At 37.4% G+C, this 14,004-nt stretch overlaps 1 protein-coding gene and 1 long non-coding RNA gene across 2 annotated transcripts in view; one reads left to right on the forward strand and one right to left on the reverse strand.

Annotated features, from left to right (window-relative positions):
* The window catches only part of LOC115621505 (headcase protein), a 173,109-nt gene that overhangs the window by 143,854 nt on the left and 15,251 nt on the right, over nucleotides 1–14,004 (forward strand). The gene's annotated exons all lie outside the window — the stretch shown is intronic.
* Nucleotides 203–534, reverse strand: LOC115621517. The gene is made up of 2 exons (XR_003995273.1): nucleotides 399–534; nucleotides 203–337 (listed from the first exon to the last, which is right to left on the reverse strand). It is a non-coding gene; the product is annotated as an uncharacterized LOC115621517 (long non-coding RNA).

Consider the following 14,004-nt stretch of genomic DNA (forward strand, 5'->3'; position numbering starts at 1 on the left):
TCAGGCGTTCATACAGACAAACACGTCTAAATTGATTTGTCTCGACATGCTTACTTAGAAAAGAGGGAAACATCTTCCTTCGGCCTACTATATTTATTCCATAAACCAAATAAACCCTTTTATCAATCGGATACAAGGTATAACGAGTCTAGTGGACTCAACACTCAAGCCCTCCAGGTGTACCGAAACAAAGAGAATGCAATAAATGTTCATCATTTTAATCAAATAAATTCTAAAATCTTATGTATTTTTAACACATCCTCATCCTATCGTGGTGGAATATTGCAGTTTGGATGAAAACACCCAATTCTACAACAAGCCGGTCGAAATCTTTGAGCTTCAAATTTAAAATATATGTAATATAATGTAGAATTGATGAAAAGAAGAATTCAACTTACATAGGTCAGATTGAAAATCGTAGCGCTTTGGAAATAAAGATATGAGAGCGAGAAACAGTAATGCCAGTCTTGATAGCGTTCTCATTTTTAATCTAACTAACTAGCTTATTATTTTGTCAGATGGCAGCTTTTATGAACGTTATTTAATGGAAATTTGTTACACACAATGCGACATATAATGTCTACCCTATTGGTAAATAAAGTTTGAGTAGCTAAACTAACTAAAAGGGGGTATATAATCGAATTATCTCTGGTAGAAAACTATTTAAAAAACCTGATTAGTACTGCACCGAAAAAGAGCGGAATATTGTGTTGCAATTGCAATTCTTTTTATCAAAATAGTTTGTTTCTTTTTGAAATATTAAAATTAATATGAATTTGTTTTGTTAAACTGTTTTCATTAAGTTCTGCACACATTCTTGCTTGCTCTAAGCCTTTTGACAGACTGATAAATATTTTATTTATTATTTGAATGAACAAAGCAATTTATTCATGAACAATGGTGGCTGCTAAGTATATTCAAAACAGTGTGCTTAAATCTATTAGAGTGCTGCATTAATAATTGTTTTTCAATTTATTGCTTTTTTACAAGTATATGTATTTGTAATTCTGATTATTTTCAATCTCTCTTTGACTTAACATTTAGTTATAATAAAAAATGTATAATACTTTTGAATAGTTTTTTTTTAGAGAGATATGATATATTCTTCTTTTCTTTTTAACTGTCTGGCTTATTTCGTAAAGGAAGTGTCGACAAACCTCTCGTATTCAGCGCTGCCGCCCACGCCCTTGGTTAGAGTTCATTTCGTTTGGCCGTCTGCTTTAAATCATTTTCATTTGCAGTTGCTCGTTGACAGCAGCTGTTGCCTTTTCCCGCTGCTCGCCCCTGCACTGACCTGACTGTCCGTCCGTCCCCCATACCTTTAAAGTTATCCTTGGTCATTGTCCTGTGCGGGCGCGCACTGATTTCAGCTTTTTTGGCTGTTCAACTTTCGCGGTGTCTGTCTATGCGTGTGTATGTGTGTGTGTGTGTGTGTGTTTTGTGCTCTTGCTCGTCCTCGACGAAAACAGCACTTATCGCACCTTGTTTAGTCAGTTAAACTGTCAAATGTTCGTCCCCCCCTTCTTCCTCTTCAGACCCCCTAAATCCAGAGCACTGCTGGCGCTAAGTGAAGTTTTTTAACCTGCCCCCTGATGTAGCGCTTGATTAATTGCACTTTGGAGCGTTTTGTGTGGCACTTGCTGAAGTTTTTATGTACAGTGTGCATAACATTTTAAGTGGCATCGTCCCCCCCACCCCCTCCACCCTCTTCCACACCCTGCCACATACATTCACATCCGAAAAGAAGCAGAGATAGACAGACAGCTGCTAGACGCGCTATTTTGTCGCTAATTATTAATGTAAATGTTTTCACTTTTAATAAGGCGCGAGTGGCGAGTCCTGAATCCTGTCTCGTGTCTGGCAGCGACTCCTTAAACGCGCTTTTATTGCCACAAAACATGCGGCTTACATGCCCCAGTCTCAGTCCCAGTCTCAGTCCAGCCCCAGTCCAGTCAATGCGGGGGCAAGTCAGGAATTTCATGTCAGACTGGGCGGCACTTTTATTCATGACTAGCGTATTTTGATGTCTTAACTTGGCCCAAACAAACACGCAATGTTCGCGTTAAGCACGCCGGGCTTTTATATTTCCAACTAGACAGTGCGGCAGGGTATACTAAGTCTTTCTTCGCTGAAAGAGGTGGTTTGATAATACAAGCATAAAAAAATATCTTTAGATCACAGATTTAATTTCAGACTATTATTTTTTTGTATCAGATCACCAATTATTACCTAATGTAAGCAAAGAGTGTACTAAGTAGCTGCTAAGGGTTTCCATATATCGTTGAATTACTACAAAAATGTGTGTCCAGGAAGACTTGTCCTCTCTTAATCGAAACAGGGACACTGGTCTGGAAAGCGATCTATTGTTTTTTTGTGTGGTTGTTTAGCAAGTTATTGCCGCTGCATAGGGTTGTCTGAAAATTTTTGGATGGCCCTCTTAGCATACATAGCATATAATTTATTTCCACCATCAACTTGTTAGCCACAATTCTTAACACAATCGCTGAATACTATACAATATTTAAAGATCGCTACAAAAGTAACAAACCGACTGCACTTAATAGGAGATTTAACTTTTGATTAATGATTTGATTTGTCTGGCACTATAGTCTGGCAAATACAGCACATAAACCTATCCGATGAGCAAACACTTTCCTTCAAAACTGATTAACTTTCAATTATTTCATAAATAACATCCATCTTATAATTTATACATCATTATTCAGTAGTTTTAATTTCTGTTTCAAAATGTTAGCTAAATTTATCTTTTGTTCTCAATTGTTTTAATTATTTAAGTCTGTCATTTGTCTTTGGTAGAATAGTTCTCTTTGGATAACTTAGTTAGCTATTATTATCTTTTGTTCTCAATTGTTTTAAATATTTGTCAATTGTCTTTGTTAGAACAGATCTCTTTGGATAACTTAATGGTTGACTACCAAAGACGATTATTTTAACACCATCTTCTTTTTTTTGACTTTGATAATTCGTGATATGTTCTTTAAGACTTCGCCACTCTATTTGCTCTTATGCAACTAAATAAAGTGTATTTCATAGTCGCAATATTTTATATGGTTTACCTCTCTTTTATTCACCAAAGATTTGAGCTTTGAAGTATGCAATTACTTAATGCTCAGGTTGTCATATGTGCGGCGCAACTTCAGACGCTAAGACGCTTTTAGCTGCTTATTATAGGTATTTACATATGTATATGGAGGATATATTTATGGATGTATATTATATGCACATAGGTGTCATTATCCTGCGGCTCATATGCGACGCACCCGTGCGTCTTTATTAGCATTTCTAATTAAAGACTGGCAACTTTGGCCAAAGCTACTTATCGTGGCTGATGATGGCAACGACGAAGAAGTTGACGGAGAAGACGTTGCTGGGCATGGCTTTTAGAAATAATGCAAGGAGCGGGGCGCTTTCCTTGCGTGGGTTACGCATACGCCATGGGTGCCGACGACGATGACACCTACAAATGCTTAAAACGTCGACTGCGGCGCATTGTCTTTGTCAGCCACAATCACACACACACACACACAGAGAGAGAAACAAACAACGATTAGTGGCCTCAATGAGCAGCTTGTGGAGCAGAATGAGAGCAGCGTCGCGTATCATATGTTGTGGTTATTGCCTTGCTAGTTGGCTGCCATATACCCTACACTCGTATACCTGGCAGCGACGAAGCGTCGATGTTGAGAGCACGCTTGCTTTTATTGGCTTTTAAAATGACATGACAGAGGCGGCAATGGAAAGAGAGTGCAGTGCCTTTTTGCCACTGGCTGTTGTTACTCTCCTCGCCTTCCCTCCCCCTCCCTCACTCTGCCACTCTCTATCTATCTCATCTGCACCGAGGTCGGTCTGTTTGTCGCTTGGTCTGCCCATCGTTTTGGTTTTTAATGTCGTGTTTATTTTGACATTTTCATTATGTGTCTCGTTGTCTGGCTGCTTCGTTTTTTACGCCCTCCTCTTCTTCCGTCGCTTTTGTTATGTGTTTTTTGGCAGGGTTTGTTTGGCTGCTTTTAAGTTTTTCACGTGTTACATTTATTTTTGTTGTAGTTATAAGTTTAGTTGTTGTTGTTGTTCTTCTTCTTCTACTTGTTGTCATCGCTGTGGGTTTGTGTGCACACTTTTAATTATATTTTCAAGTTTTGGGGAAAATGTATTTGCTTTTTAGTAGCGAGTACAAAGTTCGTTGCCTTTCATCTTTAAATAACATTTTAAATCATTTGTGAAAATTACTAAAATTCATATGCAATTTGTGTTTGTTTTAAGCAGAGTCGTCCCCAATTCACAATGTTCACAAAGTTAAGTTAGTTCCCATGCATTATTCGATATATCGATAACATTTCATGACTAATTAGTAGTATATTTATATTGACATTTGAAGTATTTCTATGTCATTTAGATTTTAATTAATGTTCAGTTACATTACAAGTTAGTTACATGTTGGTTCTCTTAAAAAATGTAATATCACTAATATATGTCAATCATCATATCACTCATATTTTCATAAAATATTTCAAAAGTTTTTCGGACTTTATTTTGAATACCCCATTGATTATTGTAGCTTGTTCGAGACCTCACGCCTTTTTGATTCCACTTCAATACACTTCAACACACTAGCTTATGACGTTTTGACACCACTTCAATAAAATTACTTTCAATTACTTTATCTTTAATGTTTGGAAAACCTTCGATATCACTTGACTACGATGACCCATTGATTGAAGTTACTACTTCGTCCCTTATTGCTTTTTTATATCACTTCAATAAAATTTGTTTGAATTACTTCTTTTTTAATCTTTGAAATAATCTTTTGATATACTCTTTAATTGGTCATACTCTTTTAATACCTTATGTCGTTTTAATACCATTTCTGTCTTTGATATTGTTTTAAAATATTTTGAAATAGCATAATTTCATACTTAATTGATTAAAAATTTTTATTTCAATGCTTTATGGATTTTTAATACCACTACGATACAAATTAATTGAATTACTCTATCGTGATTTATATTATTTTTTTATTTCTTTTCAATAACTTATTTTCAGTAACAATCTTGATAACTTTTACCGCTCCATTCTACAGTTTATTCATTACCTTTGGAATTTTCATATTTCTTGATAATATTGTAACTTAAGCATTACTTGTGAGGGCAGCTGAAATGTTCACTTGCTGGTAACTTTTTGGTAAATTAAAATTGTTTTATTTGCACCTCAGGAATGTGTAAAACTGAACTAAAAGTATCTTAAATGTAAACTAATGAAACCGCCGTTGGTCAAGTTGTTTTGCCAGCTTCTTGAAAATTTTCATTTCATTTGCGAAACTTCTATTTTTGCAATTCGAAGTTGGTCCAATGCCAACTCCATCCTAGCCAATATCCTTTGGTAACTTTCCCCAACTCCTGGCTTGGCTTTTTGCCAGTTGAACAGCAACAGCAAAAACAAAATGAAGGAGAAAAGTTGCCGTTACACGCACAAGTTTTCTCAGTACTCGCGTGTATCCTTTTTTTTGTGCACACTTTTCTTTTTAATCAAACTTTCGCCATTGTAACTCTGCCACAGTCCCTCTTCCCCCGTCCCCTCCATGACTATATTATTTCCTTTTTTTTGGCACTCGAACAAATGGCGCGACTCTGCCATTGTTATGTGCGCTTATAATTCTCAACTGAGGTTAGAAGTTCCACTGCTGTCATTCTCTTTTGTGTTGTAATTAAAATGCAGACTGCTACACATTTACTCGCCTGCTCGCTTGCTGCTTGGCTGCGTTTCTTCTCCAATTCTATTGCTACTTTTCTTATGCTACACTTTTGCAATTATAAAGATATGCTTAAAACGACTTTGGCAATGCGCGCCCAAAGACGACAACAAAAAATCTGTAGAAAATAATGAAAATACATTTTTCACAGTCTGCTTTGCATATACCCCGATAAGGGGCCAGCAAAAAAACTTTAGAAGAATGGAAAAAATAAAAAAAAATGGAACATTTAATTAGGTTCAACTGCACCCTTGAGGGCCAGTGGCTCGGCTCGGCTCGGCTCGACTCGGCTCGACTGAGCTCTGTTGCCTGCCAACTGCTGAACATAAGCAGCCAATTAGTTTCGCAGTATGCAATAAAATGCAGTTTGTTGACACTTGCCCCTGCCACGTCCCCCGCCCCATCCATTGCCAATTTCACACGCTCTCTCGCATGCTTATCGCAACACACTTGGAAGTCGAGTGATAAATGCCACAGGGATGGACACACAGAGAGAAAGAGAAGGAGGCGCAGCTCAAAAGCGAATTATGTGTATAAATAGAACGGCTGCAAATGGCTAGGCAATTGCCACTTATCAGCGGCCCCAGGCATAACCACAGGCCCCAAACAACTCTACCGACTGGGAACTAACGGCATTAGCGTTGGCAAAGTTCATTGATCCATGTTGCTGATAAATGCGAGTCGTGTCGTCTATTGCGGGCAATATGGACGCTCCCTGTATTGCTGCTTGCTTGACTTGACTTGACTTCGCCCGAGCCGAGCTGAGCTGAGCTGGCTTGCCTGGTTTATCACTCAAGTGCCTAATGCCGCAACACTCATACGCACTGTTGTCGCCGCTAGTGCTTGCAAGTCATAAAACATTATGTATATGTAGAAGTAGATATAAAATAGGGCTAAAGGTAACGGTAGTTAGCAAAGACGTTGGTATTTGACGAAAATAATGATAATAATAAAATAATCAAACGAAAATGCATCTGATGTCCAATGGAAGAAGCCCTGTCTTGCTAGAATAATAAAGTCCATAAAAAGGGAGAAGGGCGCTTAAAACGCTGCTGCTTTAAAGAAATTTTCGCCCAATAGCTGTTTTATTATTCAAATAAAATAGTCATTTGGCAGCAGCTGGCTTATTAATAATTCTTCTTAAAATTGATTTATTGGTTATTTAATTTCAAATAAACGTACTCGAATTTTTCTCTGAGCGAAGAAGTTTTGATACAGTCTCTACTAAAGAACTCTCTGAGTGTCGAGCTCGGCTTAAAACGCGTTACTTTGAAGACAAACAACTGCAAACCAATGTTTTTTTTTTATAAATAGACAAGTTTTGTTTTATGTGCGTTTTAAGCTCGTCTACAAACCTAACGTTTCTTCTTAAATCTACTTGCATTTTGATCTCGATTTTAAGACCAACACCTCCCTATCGATGCTCAACCATTAACCTTAGCGACATCTGAAAGTATATCAACAACATATTCTGTCACTCACTGCTTACTACTCAACAGCAATAATAATAAGAACAACAGCAACAACAACAACAACAATAACAGATATATAACTGCAAGTACGCACATGGCAATGCAATTTTTCTGATACATATGTCTGCTTTAAACCGGCGGGGATTAACTTAAGTGGAAGAAATTACACCAAAGAGGATACAATTACTTTGTTTGTGCTTTCGTGTTCAACTCTCTCTGCAGTGCCACTGACGACGACATCTTCTACCTCTACTTCTGCCCCTGCGTCTGCTTCATCCTTCATGCTGGCTGCTGACGCGCGCCAAATGGCTTACAGTTCGTTAGTTTGCCTGGTAATGTCCTGGGGATTAAGTTCAAATCAAAGCAATGTACTGTAACTTCATAAAAGCAAGGGAAATCAAAAAATACATAGAAAAAACGGGTAACCAATAATGCAGACTTAAGTTAGTTGTTGTAGTGACGCAAAAAAAAGAAGAAGAAAAAGCGAGTGCGAGTGTGTACTTCAAATTGCAGTGCGCTTAAAACGCTTAAAAAATAATTAAACAATTAACTTTAATACGCTCTGCGCACTCAAAAGAGGCGGAAAGATGGCCGTAATAAACCCATTTTAGCATCAACGAAATGCATTTAAATGGCGTGCTTAAAACACTCAAGCATAATGGTTGGGGCGTGCCAAGTGCAAGCAAATTTTCGGCTGTACGAAGAGGGCTCTAAGAGTTGCGTTAAGAAAAGCGATTTCAATTCGAATAAAGCACAAAATTAGATAACTTGTCTTGTCTTAGAAAACATGCGATTGCCTCAATCATCAATTCAATTTTATAACTTATTGCCGCAAAACATAGCATTTCAAAGCAAAATCGGAGAAAAATGCTTGCCTAGAAAAAAGAATATTTCTCTTAATTTATAAAAATAGCAAAATCATTTTTCGACATAGCTCTAAGCCTAATTTCGAAATATCAGACATGTTTTAATTACAATTTTGATTGATCATCTCAGTGATATCCTTGCATGCAGTGGCAGTATTATCATTTAAATTTGAAATCTATAAAATTCTTGTAATAAGTTTAAAATAATATATTAGAACAATACTCGTACATTAACGTTGAACCTCGCTTTGTCTTTAAAACAAACAAAAATGCAAAAATAATTGCGCATCATTAAAATAACAGCAATCGTTTTTTCAAACGCAAAACAAATTTCAAGCTTTCCTTCCACAAAAAAATTGCTAACGGCAAAATGGCGGCGGCGACGCATTCTGCAGTTCAATAAACTGTAAAAGGCAAAAATTTCAAAGCATACTTACGAGCGCCAATTTGAAAATTGCATTTTGTTGGCAATAAAAGGCTATTGATGCTGCCAGCAAATACAACAACAGCAACTATTGCAGATTTAAATTAAAAAAGAAAAAGGGATAATACGATTTATTTGCCAATTGATATTTAAAGGTCCAATGGACTGTCTATAATTCGTAAACCCACATACACCCAGCAAACATTTTGATTGCAGAAGCAACTGAGTATTGCTTTAAAAATGATTCCAATGTGAATTTTTGAATTAAAATATAAAATGAAATTGAAATATTAAAAACAAATTCTATTAATTTGTATTATTTTACTCACTTTAAAAACAATTTTTGATTGGTTTTTTTTCAGAGCTCTTTTCTTGTTATTTTAATAAATTTTTGTCTACATACGAGTATTTTATTCTCAATAGTTCAATCAATATATTATTAACAAGTAATCGACTTCATTAGGAATCGCCGCAATTTGTTGGCTGGGCTGCTACCACTAGTATAAAGCCATTGATGCTGGGCATCGACTGCAGCCACACGTGCAGGCAACAACCACAATAATATGAACTGGCCAAGCATATGAAACAGAAAATGTGAAATATGTAAAATAAAAAGCGGAAAAAAGCGAAAACTGAAAACGAATTAAAATTGAGTCGAGGTCTCATTGTCGTCCTTATCGTCTTGGCTTGGCTCTTGCCTTTGGCATCGCTGAAAGCGAAATTTGTTTTTGACATGCCACAAAGGGCATATTGCATTAGCGACGGACAGGACGACGACGAGCATCCTTGACATGGACAGACTAATGTAAACACTGGAAAATAGCAGCCAGAGCAGCCAATTACACTCGTAGACACAAAGTTCACTTCACTCAACAGTGCAGGGCGCATATTTTATGGCGTTTGCGAGCTGAACTCAAAACCCACACACATGAGCATTGCGCGTTTATTTGCATGAGTAATCATGCAAATGCTTTAAAATCACTGGACAGCTTCTGAAAAAAAGAAATAAACTGAAAATGTAGGCAAACAAATGGCTGTGTGTCGAGCAGAGTACACTGAACTTGGTCGACAGCGAGACAGTACGGGAGGTGAGACACGAAGCAGGCAGATAGAAATTTATGATGCCCCTACATTATTCATGCTGCAGCGATTAATGTAATTTATTAAAAAGTAACGATTAATGGCGGCGAAAATTTATGCAAATTATAACATGAGATATTTCAGATATCTGAGATATTTCTTAAATGGAGTGCATTAAGGGACTTTATTGAAATTAAAGGTGTTGCTTTTGTTTCTACATTCATTTATCATTCATGAAAACTAAACTACCAAGTAAACAAACCAACGGGCAAAGTTCAAGTTCAACTATTATGAATACATGCCAGAAGAATAAAAGGTATATGCATATGTACATACATACTGTTATACATATATTATTAAGAAAGAATAGGTATTTCTGCGGAAGCTTCTAGAAAGATCGTCATGTCTTAAACCAACAGGTTACAATTTTCAAAAATATTGAGAAAATTGATTAAAAGTTGGAGCTGAAAAGAATGTGATTGCCAAGGCAACAAAAGCAGCAGCTTTAGCATAGATAATTGTTTTAATTTCCAATATTTGCAAAATCTTATTAATAATCAGATATGTAGAAAAATTTGACAGTAGGACATTTGTGGACGCTTTATAGAAGCCTCCAGAATTGACACTGCCATATTAATTTATCAACTATGTATGCGATACATTAGAATGCATTACAATGGCTTGTTTAAATCCAATGTCGAACTCTGCCAAACTATTAAGGCTCTATAATCCTGCAAATGTCGATGTCAGTGTAGGCAAATGTGACTATCAACTCTCCTCCTCTCTCTTTCTCTCTCTTTCTCTCTCTGTCGCTTGAATTGTTGCTGCTGCTGTTGCTGCTAAGGGGAAAGAACATTTTTATTTTTATTTTGCAATTGTGTCGCGCATTTAAATTAAGTGCAAATGACATGAGATTTGCTGTACTATGAAAACAATGTGAGACCAGCTGCTATGGATTCTGCAGGCCACCTTCATACTCTGATGCCGCACGTAGCTCTCGTTGTTGTTGTTGTTGTTGCTGTTGCTATTACTGTTTCTGCTGCTGCCAGCGACACGCTTTTAAGCCACTTCACAGTTGTACAGAGAGACTCTACAACTCGATGCTCCAATGCTCGACGACTTGGCTGGATGTCTGGCTGGCTGGCTGGCTGGCACTCCTTTTGCTTGTTTCGCATTGTCTGGCTGCCTGCCTCACAGTGCAGCACTTTGTACGCCCCTCCCCCTCCCCATTGCCTCTCTCTTCAGCGCCCGCGCTCTCTTTTTGAATTTATTGAAATGTTTGTTTGTCTGACTGTTTGTTGTTGCCTGCCTGCCTGCCTGCCTGCCTCTATATGCTGTACGCTATTGTTAGCTGCATTGTGCTTAGCTTAGACTTGCCGCAGTGTCGCAGCTGCGCCTGGCGCTATGCAACGCTTTTTGTACGCGCGTCGTCGCCATTGTTATATCGTCGCTCCATTCCTTGTTTTCTCGGTCTGCGTTTGTTGTCACAAAATATTATTACTCCATTTCATTTATAAAAGTGCATGAGCTGCCTTCCCCACAGCTCTTGTGCCACCCACAGCAGTGCTTCGAGTTGTGCCGAGCTAGTAGTTCAAAGAACTGATTTCTGAAATCATTACAAACGCCTTTTCTAACAATGTATAGGAAGCATTTGGAAATGTTTAGCAAGCATTTCACTTTATTCACATTTCTTAAAAACATGTATTAACAAGTGAGGATATCTTAATGTTAAGAGTACAGACAGCTTAGCCTTTTCCACTTAATTAAACAAAATGGAGAAATAAAAATGCGGAACAACAATCGACAATGTAAAGCGGGAAAAATTTAGCAAAAAAAACCCATAAAGTTTAGCAAGCATACAAAATTAATAGTTTAAAGAAAATGTTGTGATCTTGTTCTATGTTTTTTAATGTCTTTCGTTCAAATTTACTTCATTTTAACTTTTAGTTCAATATTTTTGTGAAATTTATATGTGGAATGGTGTATTTAAAAATTGTGGTTCTGTAATGTGAGCTCTAAAATGAGTTTCACTTCTGCTAGTATTTCGTTGTTTCCCTAACGGCTGTTTTCTTAATTATTATGTTAATTAATTTCATTTAATTCTTTTCGTAAAAAATCTGATTTGGTTTACTTTTATCAATAAATTGTACGTGGTTTCGGCATTCCCCATTTCTGCGATCGAGCTCAAGGGGCCGCGATCAACTATCGGGTAGCTTTTAATTTCGGGACCATCACGGCGTTAAGAATTCATTTACGACAAAATAGAGGTTGATTAAGTGCTGTGCTGTTGCTTTTAACAAATAACAATGCTTAATAACAATTGTGTAGAAATGTGTAATGTGATTATTAATATAGAGTAATTAATTATGAAAAGAAAATTACTTGCACGGCAGTTTTAGAAACTGTAGCTCAAAACGGCACCGAACGGCACAACTCTAATTGTCAGGTCCATTTGTGGCGCTGCTTGCGAGTATTATATGTTTTATTCCCTTTTGCTTTGGCACTTTGCCTGCCTGCCTGCCTTTCTGCTTATGTTTATTTTAAAGCTTACGCTGCACTCTCTACTCCTTCACGTCTTTCTGTCCATTTGACTGCAGTTAGCAGTTAGCAGTGGGACTGGGACTGGGCTGGCTGTTCTCTGGCATGTTTGCAATTTCATTTCATTGTCAGTGTCATACTGTACGAGTTATTGTTGTTGCCATTGCTGCTGATGCTGCTGCTGCTGCTGCTGTTGTTCGGCTTGTCATTGGCTTTGGCAGACGCAACTAATCTGGCTTCTTCCTACCAATCCCTACCGCTCCCAGCTCGCAAACTGGCCCAGCTGTGCTGCGCCAAAGTTGTTGTCTAGTTTGATTTAGTTTGCAATTGGTTTGTTGTTGTTGCGGCAACAATATTAAAATCTACTTTATACAGCATAGGCTGGCAATCTGGCAAATTAAAAAAAAAGAAAAACTAGCAGACACACCTCAAAAGTGCTGGGAGGAGCAGAAGGAGGCGAAGCAAGCATCTTCAAAGACTTTGGAGCATTGAAAAATCAATTTATGGCAATTTAGAGGCTTCCTGTAACAATTCTGTGGCAACTTTGGCGACGCCTACGCCAAAACTTTCGACTCTTTAATTTACGCCTTGGCAATAAAATAACATTTTATTTCATTTTTGTTCAATTTCCTAAATGACAATTGATGTGACTATTACTCTTTGTTGAGCTGTTTGTTGGGTGCGAGTTTTTCCGGCAATTTTCGCTCAACTTTAATGAAATAGTTTGCCACAGTCTTCAAAAAGTGGGAAAGACAGACAACACACCCACGCCCACAACGTTTCATTTCATTTCATGTTCAAGTCAGCCGCGTAATGAGGCGTTTTCCCATTGCACACATACTATACGTGTAGTACGCATAAATTAAGGCACTAAAAAGTTGTACACTTTTTTAAGGTAAAAAGAGAATGAAATAACCGTAAAGTAAACAGTGAGCGACGACGCGTCGTCAGTTCATATCACATTTGATGGCAAGCGAGGCGGCATTTTTAATAACAGCCACAAAATTGTGAGTAGGTGGCATGCATGATGCTGGGGTGCCAGAGGGGTGGGGGGGATACCTGCAAACTGTAGAGGCTGCTGCACATATTTGCTGACTGTCTGCACAAACATAATACAAACATACACACACACATACACACATACACACATATCCACATACACATACATGTTTGTGTTTGTAAAGTTGAGCTGCCAAAGGCAAACTTGCCATTTTTTTCCCTCGTTTATTCAACGTTTACATTCATATGAGAAATGAATTTAAACATAACGCTTCTTTTATTACTTTTTAATAAAGCATATAAACAAGCCAAGTCTGCAGAATATCAAAGAAATCGGTGTGAGAGATTGAAAGAGCCGGACGGACGCAATAATAGTGGCGCCAGAATTTCACAAAATTGTTTGTTACTTTTTGCCTCTTTGCTCTCGCTGCGAATCGGATATTTATGGCCATCAAATGGCTAAAATGTTACATTTTTAATGGATTACATGAGCAGCGCACAAACACAAAAAATTCCAAGTGGGTGGCAAACTGGAGAGCTTAGCTGATTCGAGCGCCGGTAATTGGGGGGCGGCAAATAAAAGTAATGACTCAAATATCCATAATTCAACGCAAATGAAGTGCACAGTCGAACCTACTGCTAATAAGAACATTCAATACTCAAAAAAAATGATCTAGATATGAGGTGAATGTTCCTTAAATAATTAATTTTTTAAAATCTATTAAGTGCCTCACAAAGAGAAGACATTACTATACTTATCAAAAATATATACACTCGTATAACAACTAAGAAATGTATGAGCATCCTTACCTAATTCAAATTACTTAAAATTCTAATTGACAATTTGCTTTTTCGAAT

Source organism: Scaptodrosophila lebanonensis, unplaced genomic scaffold, assembly GCF_003285725.1.
Source record: "Scaptodrosophila lebanonensis strain 11010-0011.00,11010-0021.00 unplaced genomic scaffold, SlebRS2 tig00000024-arrow-pilon, whole genome shotgun sequence".
NCBI lineage: Eukaryota > Metazoa > Arthropoda > Insecta > Diptera > Drosophilidae > Scaptodrosophila > Scaptodrosophila lebanonensis.